This window comes from Mirounga angustirostris, unplaced genomic scaffold (genome assembly GCF_029215605.1).
Source record: "Mirounga angustirostris isolate CCGP_5_RB_7025 unplaced genomic scaffold, mMirAng1.0.hap1 SCAF_9, whole genome shotgun sequence".
Classification (NCBI taxonomy): Eukaryota; Metazoa; Chordata; class Mammalia; order Carnivora; family Phocidae; genus Mirounga; species Mirounga angustirostris.
The window spans coordinates 110072861-110087617 of record NW_026991717.1 but is presented as its reverse complement, the minus strand read 5'-3'; positions in this window follow the sequence as shown (position 1 = coordinate 110087617).

Here is a 14757-nt window from a genome sequence, read left to right as displayed (position 1 = left end):
GCCCCCTGCTCACATATAGCACGCAGGGATGACAGTGGGGCAGAAGACAAGATGAAAACATGAACAGGTCTGGACCAGCTGTCCAAGGCCTGAAAGAGAAATACCCTCTTTTCCTGTGTGTCTTGTGCTTCTCACCGGCAGAGCAGCCAGAATTTTTAAAAATTTTTTTTATTGTTATGTTAATCACCATATATTATATCATTAGTTTTAGATGTAGTGTTCCATGATTCATTGTTTGTGCACAACACCCAGTGCTCCATGCAGTATGTGCCCTCTTTAATACCCATCACCAGGCTTACCCATTCTCCTACCCCCCTCCCCTCTAGAACTCTCAGTTTGTTTTTCAGAGTCCATCGTCTCTCATGGTTCATCTCCCCTTCTGATTTTCCCCCCTTCATTCTTCCCCTCCTGCTTTTTTTTTTTCTTAACATATATTGCATTATTTGTTTCAGAGGTACAGATCTGAGATTCAACAGTCTTGCACAATTCACAGCGCTTACCAGGGCACATACCCTCCTCAGTGTCTATCACCCAGCCACCCCATCCCTCCCGCCCCACCCCCGACTCCAGCAACCCTCAGTTTGTTTCCTGAGATTAAGAATTCCTCATATCAGTGAGGTCATATGATACATGTCTTTCTCTTTTTGACTTATTTCAGAGCAGCCAGAATTTGAGGCTTCAATCGGGATATAAGTCTTGGGGAAGAAGCCAGCAGGGTCATCTGACCTGCTCCCAGGCTGGCTCACCAGCTGAGGACCAGGTCAGGCCAAATGCCCAGGACTGCCACATACGTTGGGTGTTTTGTGGGAAGAACAAGTTGTAACTGGATGCCATCCCTGTTAGACAGCTTTGGGTAGAAATGAACGAGGCTGTTCACCTCCAGGAGAGAAGCGGTGAGCAACGAGTGTCCACACACCTTATCCTTGGACCTTTATCCGCTGTATCCTCTTACATCCTTGGAAGGACAGCCTTATCCTCTTTCATGCAGCCTTCCCAGGACAAGTGGCGGGGGGGGTCTCAAATCTCTGCTCGGATGTTTGACACCATTCAAGAAGCAATCTCATTAAAAGAAAGGGCTGAGAAACTGGTTTGAGTATTTTCTGATTATAATTTAACATTATCTTGAGTAGAAAATCGCAGGATTTTGTTGAAAAGCCCGTTTTTGACTGATGTGTGTCTCTTCTAGTTCTGAACATTTCAGTCACTGTCTTATAAAAAGAATTTTATTGATTTGAGGCTTGGCAAAGAGAAATGATCTACTTTTCAAAAATGGCCATATAGAGTATGTGACCTTTTAGCCCCCAGAAGTTCTTTGCATCTTCTTTTATGTCTAAAATCTCATGATGATATGCCTTGGTCTTTTCTATTTATTATGCTGAGTGCTTGGTGGGGCCTTTAATCTGAGAAATGGTATCCCGTAGGAAAAATGCCTCAGACATTTTCTTCTATTACACTTCTTTGTTAACTTTGTCCCCTCTGTTTACTCTGTTTTGTCTTTCTGGAGCTCTAGTATTTGGATGTTGAATTTCCTGGACTAAACATCTGACTTTTTCAAAAATTTTTTCTCCCATGATTTTTCTCTCTCAATTTGCTAGTTAATTTTTAAAAATGTAAAGCAAACCCAAGCTTATATAAAAGTTGTGGATAGGGGCACCTGGGTGGCTCAGTCGGTTAAGCTTAAGCGTCTGCCTTCGGCTCAGGTCATGATTCCAGGAAAAGCCACAAGCCCCATGCATAGGACTCCCTACTCAGCGGGAAGCCTGCTTCTCCCTCTCCCTCTGCCCCTCCCCCTGCTTGTGCACATGCATGCTCTCTCTCTCAAATAAATAAATAAAATCTTTTTAAAAAAAAGTTGTGGATATAGCAGAAAGAAATTTTTTTCCTAAGCCATTTGAAAGCAAACTATGGACATGATAATTCCATGATGTCCAAACGCTTTAGTGGGTATTTCCTACAAACAAGGTCATTCTCCTACATAACACAACATCAAACTCAGAAAAATTAACATTGCTACATTATTACCATCTAATTTTCAAACCCCAGTCACGTTTTTCCAGTTTCCTTAAGAAGACCCTTTATGGCAAAAAGATCCAGCTTGGATTCGCATGTTACATTTATTTGTTTCTCTTTAGTCTCTTAATCTAGAACAATTTCTCAGTCTTTGCTTTGTGACCTTGATACTTTTGAAGAGTACAGGTCAGTTACTTCGTAGACTTTCCCTCAACTTGGGTTTGTCTGATGTCTCCTCTTGATTAGAGTCAAGTCATGCATCTTTGATAGGAATATCCCAGAAGGGGTACTATGTGCTTCTTATTGTATCCAGTGCATGATTTTGACTTGTCCTATTACTGGTGATGTTCTTTTTGATCATTTGATGAAGGAGGTATCTTCCAGGCTTCTCTATAAAGCTTACTTTTTGCCTTTGTAACTAATAAGTATTTTTTTTTAAGATTTTATTTATTTATTTGACAGAGAAAGACATAGTGAGAGAGGGAGCACAAGCAGGGGGAGTGGGAGAGGGAGAAGCAGACTCCCTGCTGAGCAGGCAGCCCGATGCGGGACTCAATCCAGGGACTCCAGGATCATGACCTGAGCCGAAGGCAGTCGCTTAACCAACTGAGCCACCCAGGCACCCCACTAATAAGTATTTTATGGGAAGAAATTTTGAACCTATGTAAATATTCTGTAAACCATGTAAATAGTGTAAGTAGAAACTATAAAGAAAAATAGCTATTAGGAAGAAACCCTTGGCAGCTTGTTTAAGGTACTTATCTATTTTTGCATATTTGTTCCATGTGAAGGTATATGAAAGAATATTTACAACTTCGTGGAATTGAGAACACTGGGGAGTTGTATTGTGCTTCTCCATTCTTCGTGTTGGAAGCAGACTTTAGTTTATGTCCATCTTAAACTAAAATTTGAGTCTCTATTTTTAAAACAACTATAGAATATAAGTGTGTGTATGTGCATATGTGTCCATAAATTTATTTTCTAGCTCTGTCTGCTGAGAAGGTCTAGAAGAGATGCACCCCAATAACAAGAAGCACATCTAGGGGCAGCCTGATTTTGATATGTCATTCTCTAGTAAAAGCAGCTAGCATTCCTTAGAGAAATAGGTCATTCTAGGCTATGTTAGGAAAAGTACAGGATGAGCCTGGAATATCTTATGGTTTCAGAAAGTCAGAAAGTACTTGGGATGCCTGGGTGGCTCAGTCAGTTAAGCATCTGACTCTTAGTTTCTGCTCAGGTCATGGTATCTCAGGGTCATGAAATCAAGCCCGCATCAGGCTCTGTGCTCAGCGGGAAGTCTGCTTCTCTCCCTCTCTCTCCCTCTCCCTCAGCCCTTCCCCCTGCTCACACTCTCTTGCTCTCTAAAATAAATAAATCTTTAACAAAAAAAGTAATAAAGTACTCAAAAAATGGTGGGGACATATTGAAAGGATGGAAGAGCCAACTGACAAAAGCTTTCACTGGCCAAATCTGAGAGAATTTGAGCAACAAAATAAATAATGAGAGTAGAATAAGACAAGATAGAAGATGGTAGCTACATTTGTGGTGAGCATAGTATAACATATAAACTTGTTGAATCACTGTGTTGTACACCTGAAATTAATGTAACATTATGTGGCAACTATACTTCAAGTGAAAAAAAAAGGATAGAATAGAATAAGATAAATATCCATGAGTCTATACTAATATAAATAAATGCTTTAGTAGATAATATAAATGATTGGGGAAGAAGATAAAGCTCTAACTATAGAATTTTAATTAAAAATCTAGAAGTAATGATGGAAATTTTAAAAAATCACCATTTGGCAAAGGCCACAGTAATCATTGTTACAGGCAGGAGCATCAGTGGATGATAAAATTAGTAGGTCAAAGTGTATTGGGAAACAGGATATTTTATTCTCCACCTATAGTTATTAATTAGAAAAGTAACAATAGGGGCACCTGGGTGGCTCAGTCCATTAAGCATCTGCCTTCGGCTCAGATCATGATCCCAGCGCCCTGGGATGGGGCCCCACATCGGGCTCAAGTGGAGAGTCTGCTTCTCCTTCTCCCCTCTGCTCGTGCTCTCTCTTGCTCTTTCTCTCTCTCTCTCAAATAAATAAAATCTTAAAAAAAAAAAGAAAGAAAATGTAACAACAGAGTGGAGAAGCCTAGCAGACACTACCCTAACCAAGTGATCAAAGTTAACATAACCAGTAATGAGATATACCGATATCATATGTTTCCTGTTATGATGCACTTAGAATAAACATCCTGGAAGGTAGCTGAGCAGTCCTCTTCAAACGTGTCAAAGTCATTCAAAACAAAGAAATAATGGTCATTTGTCCTAAATTGTAGGAGGAGTCTCAGACACATGACAACTAAGTGCAATGCGTGGCCCTGGGTTAGATCCCAGATCAGAGAAGAAAAGTTGGTGATGCTTGAATAAGCCTTCTACATTAATTAATAGTATGGTACCGATGTTCATTTCCTGATTTTGATCTTTGTACTATACTTAGGTAAAACATTAAAATTTGGGAAAGGTGAGTGAAGAATCTATGGTAACTTCATACTGTATTTTCAATTTTTGGGGAAGTCAGATTATTTCAAAATGAAAAGTTTAAAAATTTTTAGTAAAATAAGGAAGTCAGAGGCTGTGCCTTTCTGTTAGGCAGCCCTGAAATGTCATCACAGATAAGTCTTTCTCTGGTGTTGTTCATTTTCTCCCAAGAACCTGTCTGCCAGCCTTCAGAGAGGGGTGGACATAGGGCTCAGAGCCCCACTGTCCAGTATGTAGACATTCATCCATTTAGTACTTTACCCTTTATTGAACTTGGTGTCTCCAGCTCTGGAAACGTTTCAGCTTAGTTTCTCCAGGGAATATGCCCCTTGTCTCCCATGGGAGGTAGAGGAATGCTGACCGTTTGATTGCATGGTGTGGGAAAGGATAGGGCTACCATGTAGATGCTCCTCGTGAAGGCTTTTTACCCATCAGGTTGTTTCCAGACCCACTCCCTATCCCTGACTTTAGAGGTACCCGGTGCCTTCAAAGCCAAGCCTTGTAGGGGCTCCACGGCACACATCTGCTTGCTTGTCATCAGCCATCCCTCTGAAGGCAGCTGGGTTCAAACTTTCTCTGATCTGCAGGCTTTACTCAACCATTCACTTTCCTTTGTCTTGTTTCCTGTTGTCTTGTCATCCATTCTCTTTGTCCATGTGATTTCTTCCTTTACATTTCTTTTTTTTTTTTAAGATTTTATTTTTAAGTAATGTCTACACCCAAGGTGGGGCTCAAAGTCATGACCCTGAGATCAAGAATCCCGTGCTCCACCGAGTGAGCCAAGCAGGTGCCCCTCCTTTACGTTTCTGTACTGTCATTTTTGAGATAGTTCCATGGGAGGCAAAGATAAATACATGCTTTCAATATCCAGGCTTTAGTGGAAGTCCTCCCAGTATTTTGTACCAATTCTCTGAGCAGGTTTAACTGCTCCTCTGCAAAAAGCGTTTGGGCCAACACCGTGACCTGCAGAACTCCTGAGATGTATATGAAGGTCAGGTGCTTCTTCGGGAGCCTTGCAACCCTGAGAGGCTGGCATTTCCAAAGGACCTCCATTCACTTGACAGACCAGTGTTTTAATTTCAGCAAATAGTGTGTGAAATATTCAGATGAGAGACCCCACGGAGTGTTGTGGAGGTCACTTTTCTTCTGAGGGCTCGGCACACACCAGGTCCCTTGTCTGAGACTTGAGGGGCAGCCACCCTGGGCAGGGAGGGCATGAGAGGTGGAGAGGGAAGGCAGCCTGGCAAAGAGCATGTGCTTTGGAGCCAGGTTCAAATCCCCCTTCAGCCATTTGCTTGCTGCGTATTCTCGAGTAGGTTATTTATCCCCTAATATTTTCAAGTTATTCACATATAAAATGAATATAATAATGCTCATCTCATTGGCTCCTTGTGAGGATTTAATAATATATATAAAACATAAATGATACCTAATTTGATTACTGTACCCTATTCAAATGGCTTATCTCCTGGGCTCCCAGTGATGACAGAAGCAGACAGTGAGAAAAAAATAGCCTTGTGCTCGTTAGAGAGGTGACCCAGGCTTATCTGTCCACCCGAACTGAGTGGGAAAGCCTGGGCCCGGTGCTGCACTCCCCCAGATACACAGATTTGGTTTTGATGTCTGAGGCTCTCGAGCTGCAGGGGTCCCCTTCCCTCTCTGTGCTCTCACCTACAAGAGCTGCTGCTGTCTCCTTAGCAAACCAGAGACCTGTCGGGTTAGGCTTCTTGCCAACAAGTTCCATTTTTGTTCTCCTTTGGAGTCTCTTCAGCAAAGAGGATCCTTGCCTTGTTCCTTTGGAGGTTGAAATTCAGGAGTATCTTTGGTGCAAAGCGCTGATGCCTGACCTTGGGCCTTCCCGATACTCCAGAGGGGAAGTCATGCCTGAAGGTAGCAGCTGCCTCCGAGTAGGGCCATTAGACACAGAGGAATGCTGTCCAGGTTTTGGAGACTGGAATGCTGTCCAGTCTCTCTTGCTCTCTCTTTTTCATTTCCTTCTCACGTAGTTCATAGGAGGGGCTCATGGGCCGCACCTTGCTTCCCTAGCTGGTGGCTGGCAGGGAGTTCTTCTGGATCACACAGAGGTCGGGAATTGGTGGGAATCACTTTTGAACTTCAGTGGGTTCCCTCCAGGGAAGTTATAAAAGCCCATCTCAGTGCTGCCAAGAGAGTTGCTGTTACAACAATAAGAAAGAGCAGCTGTTGCCTCCAGGACTGTTTTTCCAGAAACTCATAACAGCATGAGCCTTGATTTTAATATTCTTTTATAGAGGGGCTTGGAGAAGACATTTTGAGCTGGCAAATGTTTGTAATCATAGTGGGGTGTGTGTGCCCCAAGGAGGCCTGCAGAAACCAAGGGGAAAGCTGAGTATGACCCGAAGCCTTGCAATTTCTTTGTCATAAAAGACATTTGACAGAGAGCAGAGGGCGAAGTAGGGAAGGAGAAGTGATGGTTGTTGTCTTAGAAAGCAGAATGGAGTCCAAATTAAGTTTTTTTTTTTTAAGAGCATATAGTGGGGAATAAGATAGTTTCTACTCATATACAGGCAAATATTTTAGAACATATGTTCTCTGTACCCCATGGGTAAAACTTCTTCAAGGAAACTGTGGCCTATGCCCTGCATCTGGGCGACTAGCAAAATTTCCCCTCTTGTGAGTTTTGCTTTTTAAATGATAACTGGAAAATTGTGGAGCCCTTGAAGCAGTGTTTTTCAGGCCATAAAGTCGAGAGCATGAGCAAAGGATCCTTGTGCAGGTTTTGTAGTCCAAACATGTCTTGTCATGGTTTCTTCACCAATACCCAACTACTGGGTGGGGGCCATTCAGTGGTTCAATGCATTTAGGAAAGAACCCAATCCTCTTGCTCTTGGATGAATTTGAAAAATCAACAATTAGAGAAACATCTGGGGAGGTCAGACTGATCTGTCTTCACTGACTGTAACATTAGCCAGGCTCCAAAGGAGATGACTCTATAAGCAAATAGAATTTAAGAGGCAGGATATTATTTTTTTAAGGAGGCCAGCTGGCAGCCCACACAGGCTTCATGAAGTAGGCGCTAGTCATACATCTTAGCCCAGCATCTGAGTCCTTAGCCTTGTGATGTGGGACCTCCCTTGCCTCAGTGCATGCAGGTTTGTGCTAGCTCTGGAGTACGGAGGGACACTTTCCAAACTCATGAGACACTGATTTAGAGATGCATTAATGCAGGACTCCTACTAACTGGATATTCATGTCCATTTACCTTCCTTCCTTCCCAGTGTCTTTCCTGGAGATCCTAAAGTTCCTTGCAAAACTGAAAGTGAAGGCAGGGTTACCTCGTCTCACAGGACCAGCTCTGCTGGAATCTGAAGAGTTGTCCCAATTGTCCAGGGAAAAGACACTTTTCTAGCAACCAAAAACCATAAATTGGTCACTCTTGGTTAGACTCATTTTTATTTTTAAAAAATGTTTTATTTGAGTGTGGTTGACACAATGTTACATTACTTTTAAGTGTACAACATACTGATTCAACATCTCTATACGCTATGCTGCGCTCACCGCAAGTGTAGCTGCCATCTGTCACCATCTAACACTATTACACTATCATTGACTATATTCCCCATGCTGTGTCTTTCCTTCCCGTAGAATTATTTTTAAAACCCTGACCAGGACTTTTTAATTTATATCCAATATCTCTAGATTCCAAGGAGAGCTTTCCATTGCATTTGTCATTAGCATGTTACAATTTTCAAAATTATAGTTTATCTCAATAAGCTAAAGTCCATTGACTAGTTTCTGGTGGCAATGCGGAAGACTCCTGGGGTCTGGATCTGGAAGGCACTCCAGTCTTATCTATGATATGTTTGCTAAGCATCTCTGAAGTGGATGACTTATAGGGGATGAGTAACCAGGGGGGACTAATCCCATTCATTGCATATTGATTTTTGTCATTTTCAGTTTTCAGAGATGTCATTTTCTGACCTTGTTTCTAAATCCTAGTGCTAACTTCAGGGACTTTTTGGACTATTCAGAAGAAATGTTTTTGTAGCATATTTCTCAGGTCATCAGGAACACAATTTGCTCTAATTCTACTTAGTCGAGCTGCGTATGTACAAAATCAATAAGAAGAAATACGACAATTTCATGGCCTGCCCCTTTCAGCTTGATTCACAGAAGTGCAGTCTCTCAGGATTCTTCTTTCTGACTTAAAGTGGGGGCTGGGGGGTTCTTTGGGATAGCTCATAAACCAGTCTGTCCTCCAGATGTGCTCATGGCAAAGTGTCAGACCGTCCCCCAGGAATCAGGGGCCTGAGGCCATGTGACTGCCAGGACTTGGCCACTGCCCACGCACTTCTATCTGGACACTCCACGGCCTCTCTGAGAAGCTCCTCTGGGTCTGTTCTGTGGACAGATAGTGGCCAGCCACTGAGATGGACTAGGGGCTGATGAAAGTGTTTTAAATGTCTCTGGAAACAGTAGGCTTTGCCATCTCACAAAGAGTGTGTTGAGATGAACATGTGTGATGAGGAGAACATGGAGAAGCAGGAAAGGAAGGCTCCACTCCACCTTCTTCAAGCCCTCCCCTTATGAGGGTTGTGCTTGCCTCTGATATATTTGGGAAAATCTTTCAATTTTTTGGAGAAAGCCCAAGAACTTTGACCTTAAGCCCCATGTAAGAATTTGATCCAGGATATTGGAAAACCTTTAAAGAAAAGCTTCATTTTCAAAGCCCTTACTGCTTTTCTGCATCGTTAAAGGTTGAGATCAAAACTCACTTTGATTCTTTTGTTTAGGGAAAAATCATTCTGTGGGAACTTTAAAAAGAGAAAAACTTTATTATTATTATTTTTTTAACAGTTTTAGATTTACCTGTCTCCTTGGACTCCTCTTGGCTATGACCATTTGTCAGCTTCTCCTTGGTTTTGAGGACCTTGGCATTTTTTGAGGAGTATTGGTCAGGCATTTGGGAGAATGCCCCTCTCCTGGAAATCTGTCTGATGTTTTTCTCATGTTGAGGCTGGGGTTGTGAGTTTTGAGGAGGAAGAGCATGGTGGCAAAATGTCTTTTTATCACATCATATCAAGGTTACATCCTACTAATGTGATTTATGATTTATGTTGCTGTTGATCACCAGACTGAGATGAGCTTGTCAGCTTCTCCACTGTGAAGCTCTTCTTTTTCCCTCTTTCCCAGCTGTCCTTTTTGCAAGGAGACCACTGTGCACAGCCACACTTCCCAAATGAGTAGTATGCCCTCCCTCTCTCAGGGCAGAGAATCTACATAAATTATTTGGAATTCTTCTGCACAAGACATTTATTTTGTCTCCTCTCCCCACCATTTATTAATTTATTCAATAATTTATTTATATTAGCATGGGCTCATAGACATTTATTTAATATTTAGATTATAATACAATACTGCTTTATTCATTTTGTAGCTCAAATTGTATTCCCAGTATTGGCCATTGGGAATTCTGTGCTCCTTTGACATACCCATTAATGTGGGTTACTTTATTTTAATTTTTTTTAGTCCTTTTTTTTTTTAAGATTTTATTTATTTATTTTACAGAGAGAGACACAGCGAGAGAGGGAACACAAGCAGGGGGAGTGGGAGAGGGAGAAGCAGGCTTCCCGCAGAGCAGGAAGCCCGATGTGGGGCTTGATCCCAGGACCTTGGGATCATGACCTGAGCTGAAGGCAGTCGCTTAACGACTGAGCCACCCAGGCACCCCAGTCCTTTCTTTTTTTAAAAAAAAAGATTTTACTTATTTCTTTATTTGAGCTCCCTGCTGAGCCGGGAGCCCAACGTGGGACTCGATCCCAGGACTCTGAGATCATGACCTGAGCCTAAGGCAGTCACTTAACCAACTGAGCCACTCAGGTGCCCAGTCCTTTCTTACTCTATGGCATTAGAAGATCTCTAGGCTCATTTCGTATATTTCACACCCTAGTCCTAGAATCAGCCATTTCTTCAAGGAAACATGGTTCATTTTATTGGAGAATGGTATTAGAAATAAAGATCTGGGGGGGTGCCTGGGTGGCTCAGTCGACTGGGTATCTGACTCTTGATTTTGGCTCAGGTCATGATCTCAGGGTCATGGGATAGAGCCCTGCACTGGGCTCTGTGCTCAGCATGGAGTCTGCTTGTCCTCCCTCTGCTCCTCCCTTGCACCCTCTCTCTCTCTCAGATAAATAAATGAATAAATGAATAAATATCTGGGCACGAGGTGTGCTCCTTGCTACTGGGATGTCTTTTCTTCTAGTCCCCCTCAGCTGACAAAACAAAGAAATATGTGTGCGTATATTAACCTGTGTGTATACACATACCTATAAGTATTCTATATGCCACCATCTGTGTCTATATTAAGCTAAACATGAGTTCATACTGATGCCTCAAACTCTAATCCATTACCATATGGATTATTCTAGCTTCCTCCCTTTGCCTATCTGTAAATTTCCACTCCAACAGCGAGAAACCTGGTTCTGCAGGAACTCTTTTATGCGGATAAACAATGTTAACATTTTGGTGAAATTTGGGCGCGCCTGGGTGGCTCAGTCACTAAGCGTCTGCCTTCGGCTCAGGTCATGATCCCAGGGTCCTGGGATCGAGCCCTGCATCAGGCTCCCTGCTCTGCAGGAAGCCTGCTTCTCCCTGCTTGTGTTCCCTCTCTCACTGTGTCTCTCTCTGTCAAATAAATAAATAAAATCTTTAAAAAAAAAAGAAACATTTTGGTGAAATTTTTTCAAACATCTCTTTGTCTTGCTCTGTGTTCTTGCCTTTCTGCTACTATTTTTCTAAATATAGCTATGTATATATATGAATATGTATATATGAATATGTATAATATATTTTTAATTTTCACATATATGGTACTTACCTTACATGTTGCCCCATAACGTGCTTTTTCCTACTTAACTACATTTCAGCAATAACTTTTCAAGTTAATAAATTCTGATGTACATTTTTGTTTTTAAAAATATGTATTCTGTAAATTAACTAACCCCTTATTCATGAATGCTTTGGCTGTTCCCAGTTTTGTCACTATTATAAACAATGCCACAGTGCAAAATCCTTCTGCACATTATCTCTGTAGACAATATTCCTAGAAATAGAATTTATTCTAAGATAGGAGTCTTTAAATTTTTCAGAGCACTTCCAGGAACATACAACTTTATTTACACTGAACTTCCAGGAGTCAGCCCCAGTGTGATGGTTGATTTGGGGGCTGCTCGGTGGGGGTCATGTCTGTTTTCACCTTCACAGCAGAACAGATGCCTTCTGTCCTGCTGGCTGCCCTTCAGTCAGAGCCTGGGATCTCCCTAATGTCAGGGTGTGGGGCTTGAACTTGATAGTTCTCTGGCCTAATCTGACCTTACCGAGGGGCCAACTGATGAAATCTGTGACCCTCGGCTTCCCCTCTGCCCCCATGCTCCTCTACTCCAGCATACTCCAGCATTTCTGTAGATTGCACCCTGTCCTAATTGGCCACAAAACCTCTGAGTACATCAGCCCTGCTTGATTCCCAGAGCACCATTATCATATATCTTTACATATCTGGGATGGGCGACTCAATTTGCAGATCAAGCAAAAAAGAATAGAAATTAGATTAAATCTTCACTCAAAACTTGAAACTAAACCAGGGCAAAACCTCCTCGAAAGTGCCAGGGAAAGGCTTTGCCTGACATCCTGCGGTGCTGATTATCTCTGCCCTGGTGTCTAAGTGGCTTGCTGCTCGCTGAAAAGAGCACAGAGACCTTTCTTAGAGGTATTTTCATTAAAGAAATTCTCAAGGATTAGAAGTCTTCCATGAAATGGCAAAATGACAGGTACTGGGGCCTGGGACCCCTCCTGAACTCATACTATGTGGGTGGACATTTACTTCCCTCGGGCATTTGTTGTGAGGATTAGAGAAGATAACTTGGTGTATTTGGCATAGAGTAGGTATTTAGTAAATAATAACAACTAAAAATAGCTAATAAATATTATTGAGGGCTTATTATGCACCAGAGACTATTCTAAGCATTTTACATGTGCTAACTGATTTTATCCCCATGACAATACTGTGAAAAAATCCCACCACAAATTTGGGGGGATTTCCCCCCCCCCAAATTTTATAGATGAGGAAAATGAGACATGAAAAGATAAAGCAATCTGCCCAAGGTCACACAGACAGTAAGGGAAAGGGTGAGGATTTAAGATTAGCCACCATCCCCAGAGTTTCCGTCTCCTTCCCAGTCCGCTGGCTCTCAGGAAACAGTGGTCCCTAGTGGAGTGAATGCTGCCTTTGGAATCCGTGGCAGACACTGCTAGATGCCTCCTCAATATCCATTCTCCCCTACTTCCTTACTCACTGAGCCCCAATATTTTTTGCAGGATGGTAATATGCTCAATTAAAAACAAACACCTCCACAGACTTTCTGGCAGGTAGAGTGGACATGTGACACAGTCTGAGATGTAAGCCAAAAGGACAGACCTGGCTGGCGCTCATGTTTCCATCTTGTCCCTTCCCCCTGCTTGTAATGCCTGGAAGTTCAGGAACCTTCTCATGAGCAAAAGGGTGAAAGCCATATGGCAAGGGTGGAGAAGCAGAAAGACAGAGGGATCCTGGGATGTCAACAGCATTGCAAAACCGTCCAGAAGTCCTGGAGGGCTTACATCTGACCCTTCTGGGAAAGAGAGTAATTATCCCCTTTTTACTGAAGCCACTCTAAGCCTGGTTTCTCTTACCTACAGCCCATAGCAATCATAACTGATAGAAAAGCCCAGCTGTACTAGTAGGTCCCTCAAGTGAGTATGGTGTATATGCATGTCTGTGTTCTACCTCATTAAGCTCTGAGCCTCAGTTTATTTATTTACTCTTATTCTTCAAGTTACATCTCATAATATCTGGAGAAGCAGGTGCACAGCCGTTACCAGCATCAAAGGAAGGAGGAGAATGCGAGGAAGAGAGGACAGAGGGAGAGAAGGAGGAAAAGAGGAAGGGAAGGAGCGAGGCAAGAAGGAGAGAGGAAGGGAGGAGAGAGATAGGAAAGAAATTTCTCCCAGCTGGTCATGAACACCATAGCAAGATGTGACACAAAATAGGACTTGTCTCTTCTTGGGCCACACAGAGTCAGCCTCTATGATGCCTAGGAGTTTTGTGTTCCCCTGGCCTTGTCTTTACTTCCTTTTCTCTAGCCCCTTTCCTTCTCCGAGTCTCTGTTTTATCTTGCCGATGCTCCCTGTGGTCAAGCCGAGGAGGCCCTCAATTCTGATTCTATCTTACCAGGGCAAAAGGGGTAGCCCCTACAGTTTTCTATGTGGGGTCGGCTCAGTGGGGTTCTCAGACTTGGTAAAATTGACAGTAGTAAGAGCATGGATACAGGGGCTAGATGACATGGATTCAAATCCCACTCTGTCACTTACCAGCTGTGTGACTCAGGAGAAGTTACTTAGCCTCTCTGTACCGTAGATTACTTATCTCTAAAATGAAGATAATAACAAGACCTATTTCATAGAGTTTTTGTGAGCTTGTATGTAAAACATTCAGAATAGTTGTTCTCAACTGGGGACAATTTTGCCCCCACCTTCACCCCTGAAGGGCATTTGGCAGTGTCTGGAGACATTTTTGGTGGTCACAACTGGAGGGGTGTATTACTGGCATTTATCTAGTGGGTAGAGTTCAAGGATGCTACTGAACATCCTACAATGCACAGGACAGCCCCCCCACACACAAAGAATTATCCATCCCAAATGTCAATAGTGACATGGTTGAGAAATCCTGACTTAAGACAATGCCTTGCTTATGATAAGTGCTACATAAGTTGGTGTGACTTTCATGTTTTATGCTAAAGATTCCTTTTCCACTCAGAGTAAAGATAGAAGAGAATAAAAGGGGGAAAGGGGACCAACAGCTCTGCTCTGCCATGTATATGAGGGTTATAATGACGAGAACTTTTAAAAAGGGTCTTTAAAAAGTCTAATGACATGCCTGGCATGTAGTAGGTGCTCAGTAAACACGAGACGTTAGGACTACCCCACCTTTGTCACTGATCACAGGGAGGGTTATTCATCTTTTCGTGAGCTGGAACTGCTTTGTATTTTCCTGAAGCCTTTTGATAACAGAATAAGAGTATGTGTGGGTGGGGGCATGGAGTTAAGCATGGGGAGGGATGGAGTCCTTCTCCACAGAGAAGGCTGCCATTCAAGGAAGGGGAGCTGGCGGGCTTGGTCTTGGGTGGATTGTGGGG